The following is a 9332-nucleotide window of genomic DNA, read 5'->3' as shown; positions in this document are numbered from 1 at the left end:
GCCAGATACCTGCCTAATCCACTCAGCTGGTAAAGCCATGCGAATCGACCAACAATACACTCCTGATGTACACCACATTGAGCACATCGGAATAGGACAGCCAAGACAGTTACCTATGCACACCCTACACTTGCTGGAGTAACCAGCGTAGTCAGCATGCTGCTCTGACATAAGGGGACACTAGAAGCACTGATACCATGAAGTTTTACACAAACACACACACACACACACACACACACACACACACATGCATACGTGTGTTCATGCATACAGACACAGACACACACAAACACAGACACACACACACACACACACACACACACACACACACACACACAACGCACTCAGCGGCATTGAATTTGCAGAAGGAACAATGCACTCACCAGGTATGGGTGATCACTTGCTCCTCGATCTTGCTTGTTCATATGCTGGCTACGCAAACCGCTTCAACATGTGCAGTCTGTTCAGCATCAGCCCTTCTGCTGTTATCCTTAGCCTCTGCAATCTTGTCAACCGGCGCATCAGCCTCAACTGCACTTGTATATTCTGTGTTGATCATGGCAAGGTACACTGCTGCCTCTGTACAGCAATACAGAAACAGTAACACAAGTTCATGTTACTGTAATGAAACCATATTCATCTCCATACAAGCAAAGGATACTACTGTCTTTTTGACTCAATCCCCCACCCTCCAACACACACACACACACACACACACACACACACACACACACACACACACACACACACACACACACACACACCACATACACACACACACACACCTGTGATAGGTAATGTTAGCCGGATTCGCGGCCGCATCACCTGACGTGTTGGGGAACACAAACTCAGTGTGGTGTCAGCACAGTTCATTGTATGTAAAGTGGCACTTGCCCGCATCACCACGATCGAGAGAGCACCGAACACCCCCCCCCCCCCCCCTCTCTGTTTCCAGCGAGTGATTATTTTTTCCCAATTTTGCATCCCACATCAAATCGCGAAAGTAGGCGCGCACACGAACATGCACACACACACACACACACACACACGAACACACACACACGAACACACACAGTCACGCTTATTCAAGAGTGGTTGACCCCTGCTATGGCAGGTCAGGGGTATCGGACACATTACGGTTACCGTACCACTCTTTGCACTGAGTATCCCGTGAATCATTAACATGCACTTCACTGGGCTCTGAATTTCCAAAATGTTCAAGTCAGGCACCCCTCCCTGACGCGTATAATGTACTTCAGACGGCTAACCGTACCCGGCACACTAAATTGCTTTCCGACGCCACTGCAGACACATTACATCACTTAGTATTGACAAACAAGTTTAGAAAAGATGAGTTTGGACGCTTCTTGCAGCTTTATTACTTATCCAATTATGTTGTGGCCTAAGAGCCACACTTCAAATTCCACTGCTTTCTGCACTTTACTCAAAATTCTAATGGAATATTGGATTCATAATTGAATACGCTTAGAATAGGAGACAACATCATCCCCAACGTAAACCAATCTCATTCAATTCCAACAATTGAAACTAACTTGCCGTATAAACAATATCCGCTGATCTGCTACGCACATCTCCAGTCTCAACTCCATTGTGTGATACGCCAGCATCAGTGACTAATGATTAGCATGGCACTTGCGTAACCCATCAGTACGCAGAGCCCCCAGCATTTCGCACTTGGCACTGTGGCGGTTGTACTGCAGTTCCAATTATAGCAATAAAAACTGCTTTATGGCAGTTTTCTAAAAAAAGTTACTGTGTTCTAGTCCATGGACCCCGTCCAAAAAGTAAGAAATTACCGAAATGTGATAGCTGGAAATTAAAATTTCACCCAAAACCTCACAATAATCACAACACTTGAAATGCTGCTTTCAACTTTAACTTGTACTGCACCAACAATTGGCAACATGCATGCATAGGAAAGAGGATCACGAGGGGAAAAGGTCTTCTACATGTAGCTTTTAATTCTGTGTGTGATTATTGTGAGGTTTTGTGTGAAATTTGAATTTCCAGCTATCACATTTCGGTAATTTCTTACTTTTTGGACGGGGTCCATGGACTAGAACACAGTAACTTTTTTTAGAAAACTGCCATAAAGCAGTTTTTATTGCTATAATTTCTTTTGTTTTTTCTGTCACCAATCAATGAAATGCCCTATATCAAGAGTACATAACCCCGGGGTTATGTACTCTTGCCTGTATCAATAATTATGTAAATGATGGCCTTCACATCATATCAAGAGGTTTATGCACTCTTGATCATATCGATACCGTATTATACGCATTGATGTGCAAGCCTTTTCTGGCAGAAAATGGCACTAGCATGATAATGCATGTTCTCCTGCAGGTGAACATGTGAGTAGTGGTGGTTATACTTTTTTATACGGAGTTCACTCTGTGCATGTTGCTGTTGCAGAATTTCATGATTCTGTCATAAATTTGTCTTATTATTATTATTTACTTTTATTTTACTAGGCTGCGCCTTGATCCTTGAAGGGTGGTGGCGTTCCTACGGATGCGGAAAGCCCGGCTTCCAGCAGAGTCTCACGCGAACCGTGAATTTTTTTTACTATGGTGCTTCCCACAGATCTATGGTCTTCTTACGGGAGCCCCTAGGAAGGTTATGCATGAGTCGTGCCTTTCAGATATTTCAGATTTCCCCACCCTCGATCAGATTTGTTTGAGAAATGTAGCCATGCGCCAGGTGCGTGTCGCAGATGTTTTTGTTGATTCTGTGTTTATATTGGTTTATAATCATGGGTTATCGTGATAAGGTCATCCACCATCATATTGCACTGAAATCGTAATCCTGTTGATGTCGATACAACTTTTGGAAGTAGTTCAATGACTTCAAACTGTTAGTCCACGATTTTCTAAAACAACACAGCAAAGGAGGAACAATAAACATGTATTAAAATGTAAACAAATACATTGCTGAGTCCGACACCTCGTTCCAACAACTACACTGATCCTGAGGATAAAAGGGTCAAGGCTATGGTTGGAGGTACTGATACTGAGAGATAAACAAGGCACTCCATGATAATAAAATCTTACACATCTTTTGGTGAGTATGAATGATATCCAGTCGAACCTCTTTAGGACGAACACCAAGGGACCGATGGTATTTATTCTGTGAGTTTGTCTTAACCTATTTTATAACCAGTGAATACAATTATTTCTCAAATAGACATACGAATAGATTTATTCTACAGCGAAAGATTCTAAGCCACACCGACTCATTGACTCGTCTCCTATCAAACAAAAGAGTCACTAGAGAGGTTCTGCAAAACGAAAATGCGTACAAACTTTCCCTCTACATCAGGAGGTGCGAAACTTCGCACGAACTTTCGCAACTTTGGAAGCGAAACTTGCAGGGAACACGAAATGAACTGTCGTAGGAAATTTCGTGAGATCGGGTCATGGCGTACGTGCACTTGGCCCGCGCAAACTACGAAAATGTGCAGAACGCAAAGTTCGTGCAAAAATTCGTACACACTTTCGCAAGGACTGTCGCGAAACTTCGTTCGAATTTTCGTTTTGCAGAACCTCTCTACTGAACCTTTCTTTAGCAACATGACAGCAACTGAAACAGCAACAGAGAAAGTAAGATACACGGACTGCACATTCTTGCAGGTACTACAGGTACTACAAACAGATTGCAGATCGTAATTCTTGCATTAGCGGCACGAAACTTGATTTGGGGCAGTGCAATCTCGGCGGTACTCACAAATCAAACAGCCCAGACTCGAGGAAACAAATGCAATCATACAAGTACGAGATTTTCACGAGACTGCACCCATTGGCTCGTTTCGTATGAAGCAAACAAGTTACTGAACCTCTCCACAATGGAGATTTTCCTTGATATGCGAATTTATTTGGCAAACTCGGTCAATGAGTCCTTGAACCTTTCCCTCCAGATTGGGAACTGCCAACGATAGTATGCCACTGACCAGTGCCTTACTTGTAACGTAATAATGTGCAATGGATATGAGTATTTCGACAACACATCTAACATAAGCCTTACCGTCAAGAAGGTGAACTCGCGTTCTTCGCACACTGTAGGCAAGGGCAAAGAGATAAAAATGGATCTAAATCCGAATAAAATCAGCACACGTTTCCGTAAATGAAAGGGTGAGCATAAGCAAATGAATCGAAGGAAACTGGTCAACTCAGAGATCACCTGTCATTGAGTATTCCGTAAAAGGAGGCCTCGGCAGCGGAAAAGCTAAATTTAGAAAGGAGATCCTGTCAGCTTTTCCATTATTTATTTCATTCCGCCCAAAATCAGCACACTTTTCGTAAATGAAAGAGTCAACACAAGCAAATGAATCAAAGTGAACTGGTCAACTCACCTGTCATTGAGTAATATTCCGCGAAAGGAGGTCTCAGCAGCGCCGAAACGAAATAAGCCAGGCCAGGAGACGAAATATCCGAAACAGCTCATGCAAGAAGCAGTTCCAAAGAAGGAAGTTCGTCGTGCATGCACATCCGAAAAGGCAACAACAAAAAGTCTGCAATGCACACGCATGCGGCCAGCCGGCCGCGCGATGGTAGGAGCCATGGAGTAGCTCCCTGGTCCAGGACCAGGTACCGAGCATCTTACGTAGAAACTTACGTAGCTACGTAGACAACGTGTCTGAATAGTGGTGTCGTTAGGTAGCGCCATGTGAACACAATAATAGAAAAGCTGACAGGATCGCTTTTCTAAATCATTCAGTTCATGCTACTAAATTCCGAGCGTCTTCATCGTCAACAACAAGTACACACAAAGCCCGAAAGGACGAACCTGTCCACAGATCGAATGCAATTTACACAATAATGAATTATTTTTCATGACGACATGAGGATCCATATCCGCGCATGCCTTCGGCGCTCGAACACAGCAAAGTCCGGCCCGGTCAAGACGACCACAGTCAGTGCTAGTGTGCAAGACATAAAAAAAAAATACAAGTACAAAACTGTTTCAGATCTACCATGGCCATGTACATGTATGTGTAGAGGGGACGGTTTCAAATAGGACACCGGTTGCAAACCGGAACGGACTCAATATTCACTTTCTCTCTTGGTATTTTGATTAGAAAACATAATAATAATTATGTCACATGTGCACAGTCAGTGAGACTACGATGTGTTATTCCGAGCCAAAATTTCTTGGCTCTGCGATGACCAGAAGCGCCATATCAAGCAGGTGAGTTTTTGACGTGTTGCTTCGCACTGCGACTTGAGTTTTACGACTTTCGAAAAATCAACTTCTTGCCGCAGGTAAACAGCGGCTCGCCTCTCGCCAATAAAGCACCGCATACCAATCAAAACTAATGGAAGCACACACAAGGCTTATTGTTACTCTGTACTGGCCGTCGTGGAGCGATAGCAATTACCTAATTTCAGACCCAGAGTGAATTTGACGTGCACTCTAAAACGTGTCCGGTTTGGAGCCACCTCTGATTTGAACTTTTTTGAAGCGAAAAATTGGGCAACTTGGAGGCAATGGGTCAACACAAAGGAGTGGCTCAGTTCGATTGACTCTGGCCCCAGAGCAAACTTCAACATGCCAGTTTCCTTCCACAAACATATTTCGAGGGAAAAATCAACGCTGATGATCGGTTTGGGTCTCTACAAATTTGGCTGTCAAAACGTCCCGGTATCGAGCCGTCCCCTCTACCAGGTATAGTGGTGAAGTAAAAAGAAAAAAAAGAAGGCAGCAAAACAGACATAGGCTGATTGTTGCCGTTGTTGTGACAAAGCGAGCTTTGAGTTTGAGTGTTACGGGACAGACAAAGTCCAATGACTTTGACTGTTGTCAGATTACGAGTTATTGAAATAACAGTAGCTGAGTTTGGAATCTACCAGTGTTTCTTCACGGCTGAAAACCGGCAGCACACACTAGTACTGGATAGGACGAATAGAAACAAGGTAGTTTTACGATTGTAGGTGTTGGTGTGTGAGCCACTCAGCGTCATGGCGAGCAAAGCGGAGAACACCAGTCGTAATGACTATGAAGCAAAGTGCTCGAGTCAGGATAGCGGTGAACCCGCAGCGGACGGGTCTGCCAGCACACAAGCACGTCTTGCCACTGGTCGAGCAGATCAGGTAAGAAACATACCCGAGGCAGTGTGCAGGTTGAGAGATTTGCTAGTTGAGAAATATGTAAGCGCTACGGTAGATATGGGAGAAGGCATGGTTGAAGAAGGGCTCAACGAACCGAGCGTTTCAGACGTGCAAGTGAGACTGATCATTTTTGTCGAGACCCGAGCTCCGAGATCAGTTCAGCGAGGCGAGTTTTGATTCGATTGGCGATGTGTGGCGTGTGGAACATGTTTTCACACAGGCGGCCAGTAGCTTGGAAAATATCTCGCTAGAAAGTCTCTTCGATCTTGATAAAGAGCAGATGCTGGAGTTCTCTAGCGGTGGTCGAACCTATCGCATCTTGGTTGTAGCCAGTGCTGGCTGCGGCAAAACATTCGCCTTGACCAAAGTGGCTCCATTGAAATGGGCCCGGAACGAAATGTGGACGTCGTTTGACCTGGTGGTAGCGCGAGAGCTGCGACACGAGGAGGTGAGAAAGGCAACGAATATATGCTCTCTGCTTGGTGTGGAAGAGCTGGGAGAGTTTACGAGTGATGAGCGCAAGAGCATCGATGGCTTTGTACGCCAGCAAGCGCAGCGAGTGTGCTTAATATTCGATGGTCTTGACGAGATCCGCCTTAGTGAGTGTAGTGGCTTTGTTCGTGACGTCATCAACGGGTCTAATGTGAAGGGGCTTCGTCTGGTAGTGACGTCACGGCCGTGCGTTGAACTACTGAGCCTGTGTGATCAAAAGCAGTTTGATCGGCGTTTGGAACTTGTGGGTTTCCGGCAGGAGGATGTAGAGGAGTACATCGCAAAAGTGCTGAGATCAGCGGAAGAAGCATCGGCACTGGTAACGGCAGTACGGCGTGACCAGAACCTTGCTAGTATGATGGCTACACCATTCCTGGCCATGCAGACGTGCAAGATCTTCCACTGTCGTAAACGCACGCTGCCCCGTTGTCTCTCCGATATCTTTGAGATGATGACCATCCAAGTGGCAGAGCGTCACACCGGTGAGTCGTACAAGAATTGGAATGCGATGCCCGCTCGTGTGCGGTCCCTCATCCTGGATCTCGGAAAGTTCTCTTTCAGTATGCTGAACAAGCAGCAGCTGATATTCACTGATGCTGACCTGGAGGCACGATCGATTGCCAGGGAAGCAAAGTCACTGGGCCTTCTTGTACTGGCCGACAACAGTAGCAGGGATAAGGACCGGTTATGGATGTTCAGCCATCTGACATTACAAGAGTCTCTGGCTGCTCGCTATGTGGCTGTACACAAGACAACAACATTGGCACATGTTGTTCACCTGGTTGAGTCACTGGGACCCAAAACCAGCCACTTACGCACGTTCTGGATGCTGCTGACGGCTAAGCTGGATGCGGAGAAGGCTGACTGCTTGATCAACGGTCTACTTACGCGAGTAAAGTCAGACGAGAGAGACGGGCAAAACTGGGATGGTGACAGTAAAGGTTTGACTGACACAGCGGCACTGCAAACGTTCCCACCGGATATGCTCGAGCTCCTCAGCACCGGATTAGACCAGTATGAAATACATCGCCTATCGGAAGAGTTGCTATCCGACAGAATTGATGGACGAAGCGGCGAACAGTATGTAGAGAATCGCAGCAAATACGGTCGATCGTCTACCAGTGAGCAATTCCTGAATACAATGTTGCTTGCTTGGGTGGAACGCTGCCCGGACGCAACGCCTGCTACACTGGCTACTGCTCTCCGACGCATGGGTAAAGAGGTACTCGCACAGTCTCTTACTGCTAACAAGTCGGATAAGCCACTGCTACAGTCCATTCCACAACGACATAACGGAGGAGGATGACGACAACTTGGACCTCGCCTTGCTGTGCTATGCTGAGTATTCTCATCACCATGGCAACGACACCCATCCCATGTCCATTATTGCTGCTGCATTGCAGTGCATGGGTGTAGAGATCAGTGGTGACTACCATCCTGCAGTGTTGCGTGCCTATGATGTAGCCATCAATGTTCACCACAGCAGTGTGAGATGTTTGTTCATCCTAGGATCAGTGTCAGTGCCAGCATCGTTACAGAAATGTAGCAACATCACCGGTCTCCAATTCTCCTGGATCACGCCTTCGCAGGAGACTATCTCCGTTATCAAGTTATTACACCTACAACTGGAGTACATCGGCGTGGACGAGGGTGATCTCAATGAAGCTTCCAATAGCAGTGTAGCATCACAACCAGTCAACACCCAGCCAGCACAGGCTACAAGCAGTGGAGAGGTAACATTGTCAGAACAGGTCACCAGCATCCCCGCACTGCTGGCCGACGCACTTGCCGACGTTCCCCGTCTCCAGGGTTTCACCCTGGCATACTGTGACGGTATTGACGAAGAGGATCTGCGCATGATCTGCACAGCACTGCATAGTGCATCACGTCTGTCTAAATTACGCATACTTCAGCCCTACTTGGCACACTGCATCACTGTCCTGACAGAAAACCTGCACACTGCCTGGCCCTGCATGACGATACTGGACATCGGTGATAAATGGGAGCCACTACAGCAGGATAGCCTATCCGACGATGACGTCACTGCATTCCTGCATGCCATCAACAGCCATACCTCACTGCAGAAACTAAAAATCTTCGCCAAAGGTACTAAACTGGACCCTATGGACGCCTGGAAACGTCTCTTCAGCAGCAGTTCCTATAGATCTTCCTTGGACACGGATCTCCGCCTAATATAGTGACAGTAGTACGGCAGCTATCTTGCCAGTACCGTCATCTAATGATGCATAACTAGACACATAGTCGGTAGTAATTCCACATTATCCTGAAACAGTCTACTAGTATGCAGTGACAGATTATGTAAGAGAAGAAAACAATTTAAAACTGTACCAATACAGATTGTGTACCACTAGCAGTACCAGTAGGCCTCGACTGTGTATTCTCTAGGCTTAGTACACGCACAGGTTTACTGTTCGATACCGTCGCTGTTCGATACCGTAGGCCTTTCCAGGACATTAGTCTCAACATCATTGTGGAGGTCTTTCTGGTCTTCAACCCCCTTCCACCCCCTCCCCCACACCGCTTTGTGGTTATACCGTGCTTTGAAACCCCCTCCACCCCCGCTTTGTGGTTATACCGTGCTTTGAAACCCCCTCCACCCCCCTACTCTTTGTATACATACTAGATATGGTTAGCATTTTACTGTTCACGCTAAATCCAACACATTTACATGATGGTTTGACCATCTAACTATTC

Source organism: Sycon ciliatum, chromosome 9, assembly GCF_964019385.1.
Source record: "Sycon ciliatum chromosome 9, ocSycCili1.1, whole genome shotgun sequence".
Taxonomy (NCBI): domain Eukaryota; kingdom Metazoa; phylum Porifera; class Calcarea; order Leucosolenida; family Sycettidae; genus Sycon; species Sycon ciliatum.
The sequence above is the reverse complement of the archived record's forward strand: the minus strand, read 5'-3'. Positions refer to the sequence as shown.